A 14,194-nucleotide genomic window follows, 5' to 3' on the forward strand; every position below is an offset into this window, starting at 1 on the left:
TGCCACCTTTGATAATGGTTCCCCTCCTTAAGACCTTTTTGCTCTTGGCTCCATGGCCGAGGCCGAGGCCGACACGACACTCTCTCTCTTGCTCTCAATTCTTGCATTAACGGTGGCTTGGTTGGGTACGTAGGGTGGGGCTTCGCAGCTTAGCTGAAACTAGGTTTTTTTGGGTTGATTTGAGGATGGTCCAATTCGTTCAATGATGTTAGATCTTAATTCCAAAATGTAAGGTGATACTTTCATGGATTGGTCGTGGTTATGTGTAGGGGCTTTGAGTGAGATTTGGATAGTTTCATGTGTATCTTCTTCAAAACTAATGATTGATGATCTTGACTTTTGCCTTGGTTCAATGGGGTATATTTTGGTACTTCCATTCAGAATTGATTTACATGGAGAGCTTTGACTGGGTTCCTTTTCAAGAGAAACGCATCTCATATTTGTAAAAAATAAGAATAAAAAATCTTGTTTAAATTTTTGGTTCATTTGTAGAAACAAATAACAATTAGAATGAAACAACCTATCTCCATCTGCGTTTTTCTTCCTTCCCTGTTTGGTTACCGGGATAGTCATTGCTAGCGAATGAAAATTTACTAGATTTTGTGCGTTTAAAATTTCAATTTCTTATTAGCTTTTTTTGATCCGGATGTTTCTCAATTGTACAGAGGTGAAATGTTGTAGAATGCATTTATGAATTGAAGGTTTTAAGATAGAAAAATCAAGAAAGTGTTTTTGTATTTGATTGTCAATAAAGTACGAGAAAATGTAAGAAAAATCGCAATGTTGTATTGTTGTTAGTTGCTAATTTTTTTCACGGGAGCTAATTTTCTTTTAATATTTCTTTAAATTAAGAAACCAATTTTTTTTTTTTTTTAAATGAGCCTTAAAAAAAATATAATATTATGTGCTGATGTGGCATTTTAAAAATCTATTTAAAAAACTTAATATTATTTTATTTTGCCATGTCAGCTTCAATGTGCCATGTGTACACACCGTTTACCATGTAAGCATTTTCCGTTAGTGACTTAATGGTAGGGACCAAATTAATTACAAGTTGAAAATAACAAGGATCAAATTGACTGTTATCAAAATGTAGGGACTAAATTGACTATGACCCAAAAATGTAGAGACCAAAATAATGTTTTCACCTACTAATTAAGAAAAAAAATTAGGTGCTTTTATTGGTCAACAAAATGCCATAAAAATACCTCATTATATCCTAAAATTCATACAACACGACTGCACTACAGACTACCCATAGCATATTATCATTGTAGCACATCACAATCACATGGCCCACCAGTCATTAAAGTAACAATTGACTGTTATTCCAAATGAGTATGGAATACTAACATTTCCACATATATCTATACTGCCCGATTTTCGCCATAGGCGGTGCTGCTGCTATTGATAATCCATATGTCAGAAGAAGTAAGAAAGTGATACGCATTGCAAATTGCACACCCATTTAATTTCTATGTCTCTTGCTGATGATGCCAAAAATCGTCAGTAAGTTGTACAGTCCCCACGTGCTCCAGATAAAACCTGCACAACAAAGAAGAAGAAGACTTCACAGAGAGTACTAGTGTGGTACAGGGCAAATACCCTCCGAGTTTCACAACTCTAGAGTGTTAGAGCTGGGGTAAATTATGTGTACTTTGATTTCTGAGGCCTTTGTTTCTTGGCGAAGAAGGCATTTCCTTGTGGGGAAGACTCTCATAAATGCACGTATTTTGTGGGATCCTTTCCGTATAGAGACTTTGTTGATTAGGGTTAATCGTAGGGCTCAAGACATTTCCATTTGAGGTTTCTTGGAGACCACTTAGGCCACATGGCTTCATTACTTGTCTCTCTTATGTCCGTTTAGTTGGAATCCATCCATTATAAAGGGTCCGTCCGTCTTTCTACCCCACTGTCCGAGATACGATCTTTTCTACTGGTCGTTTGTTAGTATGTCAGACCGTCCCTTTCTTTAGTATCGTCTCTTATGATTGGCTTCAGTTGAACGAATCCATCTACCTCAAATTTTATCCCTTTCGTTTACTTGGACTTAATAAGTGAACAAAAACAATGCCATAATAATATTCCAACTTGCAAACTTAAATTGATGTCCATGGAATTTTCTTAAGAGTTAATTGTTAAGCTGCCATAAAATAGACAACAGGGTGGTTCTGAAAGCAATTGATGCCACGTCTAACGCTCCAAAATAAAAGAAGGCCCTACATGTATATAATATACATACATACATACATATATATATATATATATATATATATTAATTAGGGAAAAACACTATTTTGGCCCCTACATTTTGATAGTAGTCAATTTAGTCACTGTTATTTTCAACTTGCAGTTAATTTGGTCCCTGCTAGTGAATGAAAATTTACTAGTCTTTTTGTGTTTAAAATTTCAATTTCTTATTAGCTTTTTTTGATCCGGATGTTTCTCAATTGTACGGAGGTGAAATGTTGTAGAATGTATTTTTGAATGGAAGGTTTTAAGATCGAAAAATCAAGAAAGTGTTTTTGTATTTGACTGTCAATAAAGTACAAGAAAATGTAAGAAAAAATTGTAATGCTTTATTGTTGTTAGTTGCTAAATTTTTTCATGGGAGCTAATTTTTTTTAATCTTTCTTTAAATTGAGAAACCATTTTTTTTTTAAATTGAGCTTTAAAAAAAATTAATAAATGCTGATGTGGCATTTCAAAAATCTATTTAACAAACTTAATATTATTTTATTTTGCCATGTCAGCTTCAATGTGCCATTTGTACACACCGTTTACCATGTAAGCATTTTCCGTTAGTGACTTAATGGTAGGGACCAAATTAATTACAAGTTGAAAATAACAAGGATCAAATTGACTGCTATCAAAATGTAGGGACTAAATTGACTATGACCCAAAAATGTAGAGACCAAAATAATGTTTTCACCTACTAATTAAGAAAAAAAATTAGGTGCTTTTATTGGTCAACAAAATGCCATAAAAATACCTCATTATATCCTAAAATTCATACAACACGACTGCACTACAGACTACCCATAGCATATTATCATTGTAGCACATCACAATCACATGGCCCACCAGTCATTAAAGTAACAATTGACTGTTATTCCAAACGAGTATGGTACTGGAATACTAACATTTCCACATATATCTATACTGCCCGATTTCGCCATAGACGGTGTTGCTGCTACTGATAATCCATATGTCAGAAGAAGTAAGAAAGTGATACGCATTGCAAATTGCACACCCATTTAATTTTTGTGTCTCTTGCTGATGATGCCAAAAATCGTCAGTAAGTTATACAATCCCCATGTGCTCCAGATAAAACCTGCACAACAAAGAAGAAGAAGACTTCATAGAGAGTACTAGTGTGGTACAGGGCAAATATCCTCCGAGTTTCACAACTCTAGAGTGTTAGAGCTGGGGTAAATTATGTGTACCTTGATTTCTGAGGCCTTTGTTTCTTGGCGAAGAAGGCATTTCCTTGTGGGGAAGACTCTCATAAATACACGTATTTTGTGGGATCCTTTCCGTATAGAGACTTTGTTGATTAGGGTTAATCGTAGGTCTTAAGACATTTCCATTTGAGGTTTCTTGGAGACCACTTAGGCCACATGGCTTCATTACTTGTCTCCCTTATGTCCGTTTAGTTGGAATCCATCCATTATAGAGGGTCCGTCCGTCTTTCTACCCCATTGTCCGAGATACGATCTTTTCTACTGGTCGTTTGTTAATATGCCAGACCGTCCCTTTCTTTAGTATCGTCTCTTATGATTGGCTTCAGTTGAACGGATCCATCTACCTCAAATTTTATCCCTTTCGTTTACTTGGACTTAATAAGTGAACATAAACAATGCCATAATAATATTCCAACTTGCAAACTTAAATTGTTGTCCATGGAATTTTATTAAGAGTTAATTGTTAAGCTGCCATAAAATAGACAACAGGGTGGTTGTGAAAGCAATTGATGCAACGTCTAACACTCCAAAATAAAAGAAGGCCCTACTTGTATATAATATACATACATACATATATATATATAAATATATATATATTAATTAGGAAAAAACACTATTTTGGTCCCTACATTTTGATAGTAGTCAATTTAGTCACTGTTATTTTCAACTTGCAGTTAATTTGGTCCTTGCTAGCGAATGAAAATTTACTAGTCTTTGTGTGTTTAAAATTTCAATTTCTTATTAGCTTTTTTTTGATCCGGATGTTTCTCAATTGTACGGAGGTGAAATGTTGTAGAATGTATTTTTGAATGGAAGGTTTTAAGATAGAAAAATCAAGAAAGTTTTTGTATTTGATTGTCAATAAAGTACAAGAAAATGTAAGAAAAAATTGTAATGTTTTATTGTTGTTAGTTGCTAAATTTTTTCATGGGAGCTAATTTTTTTTAATCTTTCTTTAAATTGAGAAACCATTTTTTTTTTTTTTTTTAAATTGAGCTTTAAAAAAAATTAATAAATGCTGATGTGGCATTTCAAAAATCTATTTAAAAAACTTAATATTATTTTATTTTGCCATGTCAGCTTCAGTGTGCCATGTGTACACACCATTTACCATGTAATCATTTTTCGTTAGTGACTTAATGGTAGGGACCAAATTAATTGCAAGTTGAAAATAACAGTGATCAAATTTACTGCAATAAAAATGTAGGGACTAAATTGACTATAACCCCAAAATGTAGGGACTAAAATAATGTTTTCACCTATTAATTATGAAAAGAAATTAGGTGCTTTTATTGGTCAATAAAATGCCATAAAAAGACCTCATTATATCCTAAAATTCATATAGCACGACTGCACTACACACTGCCCATAGCATATTATCACTGTAGCACATCATAGTCACATGGCCCACACACTATCACTAAAGACACTTACATACAGTACCCACCCACTGATAAATGAGTTTGAGCATAAACTTGAAAGTATCAAGATATTTTGAATTTAAAGTTTTATTAACAAACATTCTTAAACCCACCCAGTATTGTACACACTGAACACAAATATCAACCTAAAGGAGTGTGGAACTGACCTTTGTTTCTTGGCGAAGAAGACATTTTTTTGTGGGGGAGATTCTCATAAATGCACATATTTTGAGGGATTCTTTCCATATAGAGACTTTGTTGATTAGGATTAATCATAGGGCTCAAGACATTTCCATTTGAGGTTTCTTGGAGACCACTTAGGCCACGTGGATGCTACATCGCTTCATTACCCGTCTCCCTTGTTTCTGTTTAGTTGGAATCTGTCCATTATGGGGGCTCCGTCTGTCTTCCTACCCCTCCGTCCAGGATACGATCTGTTCTACCGGTCATTTGTCAGTACACCAGACCGTTCCTTTCCTTAGTACCATCTCTTATGATTGCCTTCAGTTGAACGGATCTGTCTACCTTAAATTTTATCCCCTTCACTTGCAATACAACAAAGCAACACGACTGCACTGCACACTACCCATGGCATATTATCACTGTAGCACATCACAGTCACATAGCCCACACACTATCACTAAAGACACTAACATACAGTACCCACCCACTGATAAATGAGTTTGAGCATAAACTTCGAAGTATCAAGATATTTTGAGATTTAAGTTTTATTAACAAAACATTCTTAAACCCACCTAGTACTATACACATTGAACACGAATATCAACCCAAAAAATGTTGAAATTTTAAAACCCAAAACCCAAAAAACTTAAAACCCAAAAAATCTTTAGTGATATTAATTTATTGAACCATGCAATAAATTAATTTTTAGTTGTGTAGGTTTAGACTTTAAAGTATAAAGTAATCACAACGTTAGAAAAGTTGCAATAACTAAATTCTATTATTGTATACTTCAAATTTTATTTTTACTTAAATTATAATTTTTATTTATAAATTGTGTATTATTTATTTATAAATACTAGTCACTAACCTGTGCAATGCACGGGCAAGTTGTGAAATTGGATTACTTGTAAAAAATAACTTACCTAATTTACTTAAAATTTATTAACAGAAAATTTGTAATGACCCAAGGAAAATCACTAGCCACATCTGCGCTATACCTCAAAAGGATTAGTTACAATTGAGGCTCCTTGTAGTTGTTAATAAAGCCTAGTTCAACCCAGTAAATACCCGATGTAGGACTCATCACACACCCACACACATCATACAATCAATCAAATTGGGGCATCACAAAATAAATCCTAATTTGATCAAAATTTATTTAGTATTGGTCTTGTTGGATCAATAAATGGTATAATATACTTGCATTTGTTTTTAGTGTAATATAAGGCTAGTCATACCACATCAATCACTTTATCAAGATGTAAAAAAAAAAAAAAAAAAAAAAAGAAGACCATCAAACTTTTCAATTCAAAATTAACAATAATACTTCATAAAGGAACTCATAATCTCTACCAAAGGATAAATGAAACTTAGAAATTCATATGGTCCAGGCATATTTGATAAATCAAAGGATATACATCCCTAAATTTGCCACGGTCATGTTCAGTTTAGGCCAAATATATAGGTTAAATTTTGTGTGTGGATTTTCTCTAGATTAATTCTTGGAGAAGTATATGCAAGTGAAAAACTCATAAACAACATTTCAAATCACATGAACATGGTCTAAGCATATTTGATAACTCAAAGGATATGCATCCCTAAATTTGCCTTGGGTCATGTTATTTTTAGGCTAAGTATATAGATTAAATTTGCTTTCGTTGTGTGGATTTCTAGATTAATTTCCTAGATAAATAAAAGAATTACATGAAAAACTCATAAACAACATTTCAATCACATGAATATTTTATAGATAAATAAAAGAATTACAATGCAGCATACTATGCCACTTTCCTTTTTTTACATACATTAATTTAATAACCATTCAAAGCACAAACCTCATTGATTCAAGTGAAAACCAAAAAACTGGTGGCATTACGGTAGTATCATTCATGTATTTCATACTCACCCTAAAGCTATATTGTTTAGTTGTTAATTTAATATTCAATCTACCTACCAATCACTCAACTCTTCTAGAAAAATTCAACTTTCTTATCTAAGTTTTATTTGAATAAATTTTCATTGCTCCAACTAATTGTATACTTTGATATAGATTTTCTATTTACACTCAATGAAGGCCAAAAACGAAAAACATAATATTTCATGACTAAACAAATGATACTACAATTCTATCATCAAATTCCTCCCGTTTTCTAAATTATTAAAGCAAAATTTAACAATTATTAAAGTTGAGATAAATTAAGGAGGGAATCCTAGAAAACAGCATGAATGGACAACTAATATCTATATAAATGGTAACCACAAACCTAATTGAAGAATCAAAGTCATGGGTTTCACTTCCCAGATTTATTGGCAAAAAAATTCATATTATGACCATCCACTATAAGCCCCTCATATTCATGGGCAGTAAAAGTAGACAAATAATTTTTTTTTAAAGAACAAAGAAACCATAAAGAGTTAATAGCTTTACTGAATTATTCACCTCATACCTCGAAAAATGTTCAAAAATATTTTGCTTAGTTATTTCAGGCTTTGTATGAAGAAGTAGAATGTTGAATAGAGAGAGAGAGGTATAGTGCAGAAGCCATGTGTAAGGAATAAGCTTCACTGCAACAGATGAAAATAGAGTCTCAAAGAATAATTGCATGATTTGGCAAGGTAAGATTTTATAAGGACACTTTAGTAGGACATATAAACATGACCATGTTCCTATAATTGAACTGAAAGATATATAAAACAATCCCTACAATAACTATATTTTATTTGTTTATTTTTTTAAAAAAAGCCATCAAAACAAATTGCATTGTTCGAACATATTATGGTGCAGACAGTCCTGCATCATATAAGCTACCCTCAAGAGATCAACATGACATATGCAAGATTTTTAATTACCCTTAACAGTTTAAACAGACCCTGAGAAGGCTCTACAAAATACAATATAAACAATTGTTGAGTTTTGATAGAAATATTATATATTCTCACAATGAATTATCTGCATATAAGGCTCCTTAGCAATCGCCTATTCTAGAGAAATGAACCTTGTCATTTATATAACCAAATATACACATCAATAGGGCATTGTATATGCGTTGCAGCAGACAATCACATATAGAAAAACATTAAAACCACATAATAAATATGGCAAAAATACTAAAATAAAATTGTTGAAATAAAATTGTTATTTAATGAAGAAAAAAAATACTGAAAAAATTTCAAAAATTTCATCTGTTTAAACAACACATAAAATGAAGAAATTGTGCCTTGATACTGCATATATTTAGTGGTGGAGCACAATGAAATATTCGGCTCTTGATATATATTGAAAAATTACTTAAGTAGAACCTTTAAAAAGGTGGCTCTGCAGGATTCACAAATATAGTCAAATTCTACAAAATACTATATATATATATAAACCATAAACACCAAGTTATTTACCCTAAGATTAGTTGTTTTATTGTTAACAATAACCTATTCCAGTACATAATCATGCTTTCAATAGTTAATGTGATATTAGAACTAAAATCAAAAGTCATATAAAAGAACTAAAGCTTCATGTCAAAATAATAAATCAAGCTTAATTTAAGATGAAATAAAAATTACAAAGTAGAAATAAAATTAGATTATTCAAAAACTATAAAATAAAAAAAATTTAATCAAACGAAATTAAGATATCATCACTTAACTGGGAAAAATTATTTAAAAATATGCTTTCTTATAGTTAAATGACGAGAAATGTATCCCTCTTTCATTTTCATCCTCTTATGACAAACACAAATTTAGGAAAATGAAACTAAGCTTCAACTTTCATTCTATTATGACTACCATGCCTTATATGTATAAATGGTCATTCTAAATTATTCCAAGGATTAATATCATACTTCCCCTTAGTTAGATACCCTATCCATATGCTTAGCTAAAATTTTGAAATTCCCTTTCCCTAAGTATATCTTATATTAAAATAACTATCTTGAAACACAGTTATCATATATAGCAAGAATTTTCAATCAAAGTCTTAATACATATCTAATTTATTTAAAAAAGAAATGAAAATTTTTGTTGTGGCATAAGTTTCATGAATATATTAACCTTAGTCCAAATGCCTATGAGCCTATCTAATGTATATCAATAAGAGAAAAACATTTTTTTGTGGCATAAGAATGTCAACAGAGAAATCAATCACTTATTGTAGGTGTGGGGGAGGATTTTGTTCCTGGCTACCCACAAGCTTGTTTGTTCGCTTTGGGGAGCCAAGCTTGTAGGTGTGGGGGAGGATTTTGTTCCTGGCCACCCGCAAGCTTGTTTGTCCACTTTGGGGAGCCAAGCCTACATGGTTTTGTTCTCAAGCGACATGAGAAGATTTTGAGTGCAGTCCCACATCGGCAAGAGAACAAAACCGTGCGAGCTTGGCTCCCCAAAGCGGACAAACAAGCTTGTGGGTGGCCAGGAACAAAATCCTCCCCCACAAAAAGGCGCTTTTGAGGGTATGTGCCCGTCAAGAGTATTGTCTGCTTTTGGGTAGGGTGGGATTGGCTTCGCTATGTCCCGGACCTACGACCCGCAGGGCTTTGTTACCCCTAAGGGGCACACCTCTACCACTACTACACATGTGTAGTAGTGGTACACTCATGCTTGTGCCAAGCGCTTATAAGGCATGAGTGGGACGCTTCTCTTGCCGATGTGGGACTGCACTCAAAGTCTTCCCATGTCACTTGAGAACAAAACCGTGCGGGCTTGGCTCCCTAAAGCGGACAAACAAGCTTGCGGGTGGCCAAGAACAAAATCCTCCCCCACAGTAGGGAATTAGCAAAACTGGGAAAAAATAGAGTTATTTTACCAATATGAATTTTAATCTCATACTATATAGCAGTTGTCCTCGGCCTTATAGAAAATAGAAAGATACCCAAAACCAATTTAATCCAAATACCCAAAAGGGGAAAAATATAGTTATTTTAGCAATATAAATTTAAGTCTCATTTCACTGCATTATTTGAACATGTTAGAAGAGAGTTCACTATTCTAATATGTTTTAACATGGTAGTACTTTTTTTTTTTAGTAATAATGCTCAGTGGTTGATCTTTTGTCTCTGAAAGCTCGAATGTGTTAAAACACAAGAGCTGTTTAGATCCCCAAATCAAAATTATGGCTCGATTGATTTTACTCTTAAACTAAGTGCGGGACAAAGTAAATGCGAGCAGATAAACAATATAACTACTCTAAGCCATATTCATCAAATCACAACAGTAAAATGAAAGCTAAAAGAGTAGGGAAGAAGAATACAAACACAAGATAACACACCGATGTGTTATTGAAGAGGAAACTGAAGAATTCAACGAAAAATCTCTCTGCCACCCTCCAAGTGGTAAATTGATCCACTAGAGAATGGCTAGTCTACCTCATGTACTTGAGCCCTCCAAGCTCCTGCTACCAACTGACTTCACTAAGCCTTGTTTTTTTTTGCTCTCCAGATCACGCAATTCAGCCGAATTGCATCCACCAAACAAATGGCTTGTTCCAATGCTTCCTAGCAATACCAAAACCTCACTTTACACTTAGGATAGGTGTGGTAAGTGTTTGGGCTATCAATCTCTCAAGGATTTGGAAATGGAGATGTAGGAGTTAAGGAAAACCACAATGGATTGTATATAGAATTGTGGGTATGACAATCTCTTACTCTCAAGGGCAATGGCTAGGGTTTTCTCATTAAAAATCACTCTTTAACATATGTGGGTAATGTGGGTAGAGATAGGGTGTATCAGATATGACAAATTAGCAAAATAGATTGTTTCGTGGGTATCTCGCGAAAAGGCCTTACCCGTGAGACACTCGCGAAAACTAGATGTCACCATCTGTCATGACTCTCACATTCCAGTCATGTGCTAAGCACATGCTTCACTTCGGGGAAAGACTTCGCGCGAGCTGCTCGCGAAAACTTCTTTGGTCTTCAATTGCCTTGAGTCTTCACACTCTCTCTCACACACAACCCTTACAAAGAAATCCCACAAATAATATAGGGTACATAAGATTGAGCATAATTACAACCAAATTTGGCACGGAATTAAAACCAATACAAAATAGTTGTAAATTACAACTTTACAGTCTCAATGAGTCTTATGTAAAGGCCTGAAATTTTGAAATAAGGAACCATACAATTCAACATGATTCACAATCTACCAACTAAAATGGGCAATTGATGATATAAACTATAAAATATTTTTTGAGTCAATCAAAAAAATAAACATATAAGTATCAAAATCACAACACAAATAGGAACATAAAAATACAATGCATCCAATAATTTGAATTATCAAAACCCTCTACATCCAACTCATCGATCTATGAATTCAATTTCTAATTCACCCATGATCCAATTCTATGCATCACATATGAAAATAATAATATATAACAATAATAACAAATTAATGCAAATCTGAAACTAATAACCAAAACCTAAAGAAAAATATAGAAATATCTTCAACTTGTAGAGGAAGAAGCCCAAGTTTGAAAACCCCATTAAAGTATTCATTTTTTACCACAATAAGACACAAAAACAATAAATATATTAGTAAGTATACGAAAAACAATCAAATTCAAAAATCAAATGGAAGAACATGTCAGTCTCACTATTCATTGGACAGTTTTTGTAAAGAAAAAAGCATGTTTTTACTGTGTAGTTTTATAGAGAGGAACAAAAATAAAACAATTCTTGGCAATATCCCAATCATAAGCCATAAAGTTAATCTTGGAAGATTGCTAGAATGAACATTCATATACCCGAAAAAATCATAGTTGCATTACATGCATTAATTCATTCATTACATATCATAAAAATGATCTAGAGATTCTAACGGTTGCAACAATATGTGAGATTCCCAAATCGAACCGTCAGATTGAAAGATATCACGAGATCAAATTTTCATGGTCTGCATGCATTATATGGGCTGAAGCCGATCACGTGTGATTAATTGAAATTAATTTTGATTGGCTAAAGATTAAAATTAATTAAACGAATTTTTGTTATTGGTTAAGTATTTTTCTTAAAGTGAGATTTGTTGCATGGGATTAGAACAAATAAACTGATAATATCTAAAAATTGTAGATAATTAGGCTTTTGGGATAATTATATTCAAAATAATTATTTTAAAAATCCTAATTATCACTTTAGAATGAGGTTTATCATGAAAATAACTCTTAAATTTTTCCAAATACAGTTTTAGAGTTAGAAAACACTTCGAAAATGTGCTAATTAAGTAGCTGATTTCAGATTCACATTCCATAGTAAAACTCAAAATTCGGACAAGACTATTTCTGGCAAAGTTTTAGAGAATCGAGTTTCCCTTCCACTATCAAAGCTTCAGCTTAATCTGAATTTTTAGTAAAAGGATATGATTAAAATACTGAAACTGGTTCTGATTTGAAAAATCAGCTTACCCTTATCCAAATCTCCTTTTTTTTAGGATATGTTTCTCATATGTTATCACATGTTCTCTTTTGCTTTCAAAAGTTTTCACATGATTAATTGATGAACATGTCTAGATCTAGGGTTGAATCTTGCTTTAGAATTTTAGATCTGCAATTTTTGTGTTTTTTTCAAAAAACTAAAATCAAATTTGCAAGTTTTCTTCATTTTTTTTTTAAATTTTATTACGAGTCAGATATGTATTTTTTATTTTTTTTCCTATTTACCAGATTTGAATTTTCAAATAAAATCTGGTTTGTTTTAAATAAAAAATCTGATCTGCATTTCTTTTAAATAAAAATCTGACTGTTTTTTAATCAAAATCAAATCTGCATCTTTCAATTAAAAAATTTGTGTTTTCAAAATAAAAATCTTTTTTTTTTTTTTCACATTAAAAAATCCCAATCAAATCTGAATTTTTATTTAAAACCCATTCTTTTTTCTTCTATGGAAACTCAAAATTAAATTTTTCATTAACTATTCTCATCAATTTTTTTCACAAAAAATAAAATGGCAGATCTAAGGTTCTTGAATAAAAGTTTAACCCGAGATCTAGAATTTGACATAGCATTTGTTGCATAACATTTCATACTTTGAATATGGGTATATAATGGTCATGTAGTGTCTAGAAGACCAGACTCTGTCTGGGCAGAATGGATGCCTAACACTTTCCCATTCCGTAACCTAGCCCCCGAACTTAGAGTTTTTGGATAGGTAGACTAGTGTCTTGTTTTCTTTTAAATTTTGGTATTGTAACTAGGACAAAAAGCTTTTTATTCTTTTGCATAGATTGTAACTAGGACTCAAAGTCTTGTAAGGTTCAATTTACCAAGATTGTATTTATTTTTATTCAATCAATGACAATGAGATATTTTGATAACGTAATTTGTGTTTATTTATTTATTTTTTTTTTTTGTATAAAAAAATAAGTGGCGACTCCACACCACTTACCCAAAAAGAGAGGTGCTCTAAAAAGACACCAGAATCTCTTTTTTGAGAGCACCCAATTGTCACGATCTCTCACAACTATTGAATTATAAAAAAAATAAAAAATAAAATGCAAGACTAAGTGAGACATTTTGTCAAACACATGGTGTAAAAAATGTTCTAAAAGGGAATGAAAAAGAAAAATGCAGGAGTGAGTGAGACATTTTGTCAAACACATGGTGTACATGTTCTAAATGGGATTGAAAGGACAGTTTAACAACATGAATCCACCCAAAAAATACAGAATTGAAGAAAAAACCTTCAAATGATCCATTAAAAAAACAAAATCAACATTAGAATGTTCTATTATCAAAGAGGAATCTAACTTCTCATGAGAAATTAATGGTCTATTAGATATTTTTCATAGAGTAAAAATCAAGCCACATAAGTATTGTTCTAATCATGTAGAAATTGATGGTTTCCTCCATGTGCTTGATAAAACCCGACAAAAATTACAATAGATTGTGATGCCTGAATCACACAAATCTTGTTGTTCAATTGAAGGAACTCGCAAGAGGGTCGTTGTTGTAGCTTCCTTTGTTCTTTCAGTCGTACAGTCAAATCAATCAGCATCATTGAGCCTCCCGCAAACCTTTCCCAAGACTCTCTTAGTAGAGATTTGTACAGCTCAGTGCTTCTTCTCATCGCAAAGGGAGAGCCATTGGTGGAAGAGAAGGGTTTGGACATTAAAGAATAAGAAAGGGTGCTGTTTGGTCTTTTATAA

This window comes from Quercus lobata, chromosome 4 (genome assembly GCF_001633185.2).
Source record: "Quercus lobata isolate SW786 chromosome 4, ValleyOak3.0 Primary Assembly, whole genome shotgun sequence".
Taxonomy (NCBI): Eukaryota; Viridiplantae; Streptophyta; class Magnoliopsida; order Fagales; family Fagaceae; genus Quercus; species Quercus lobata.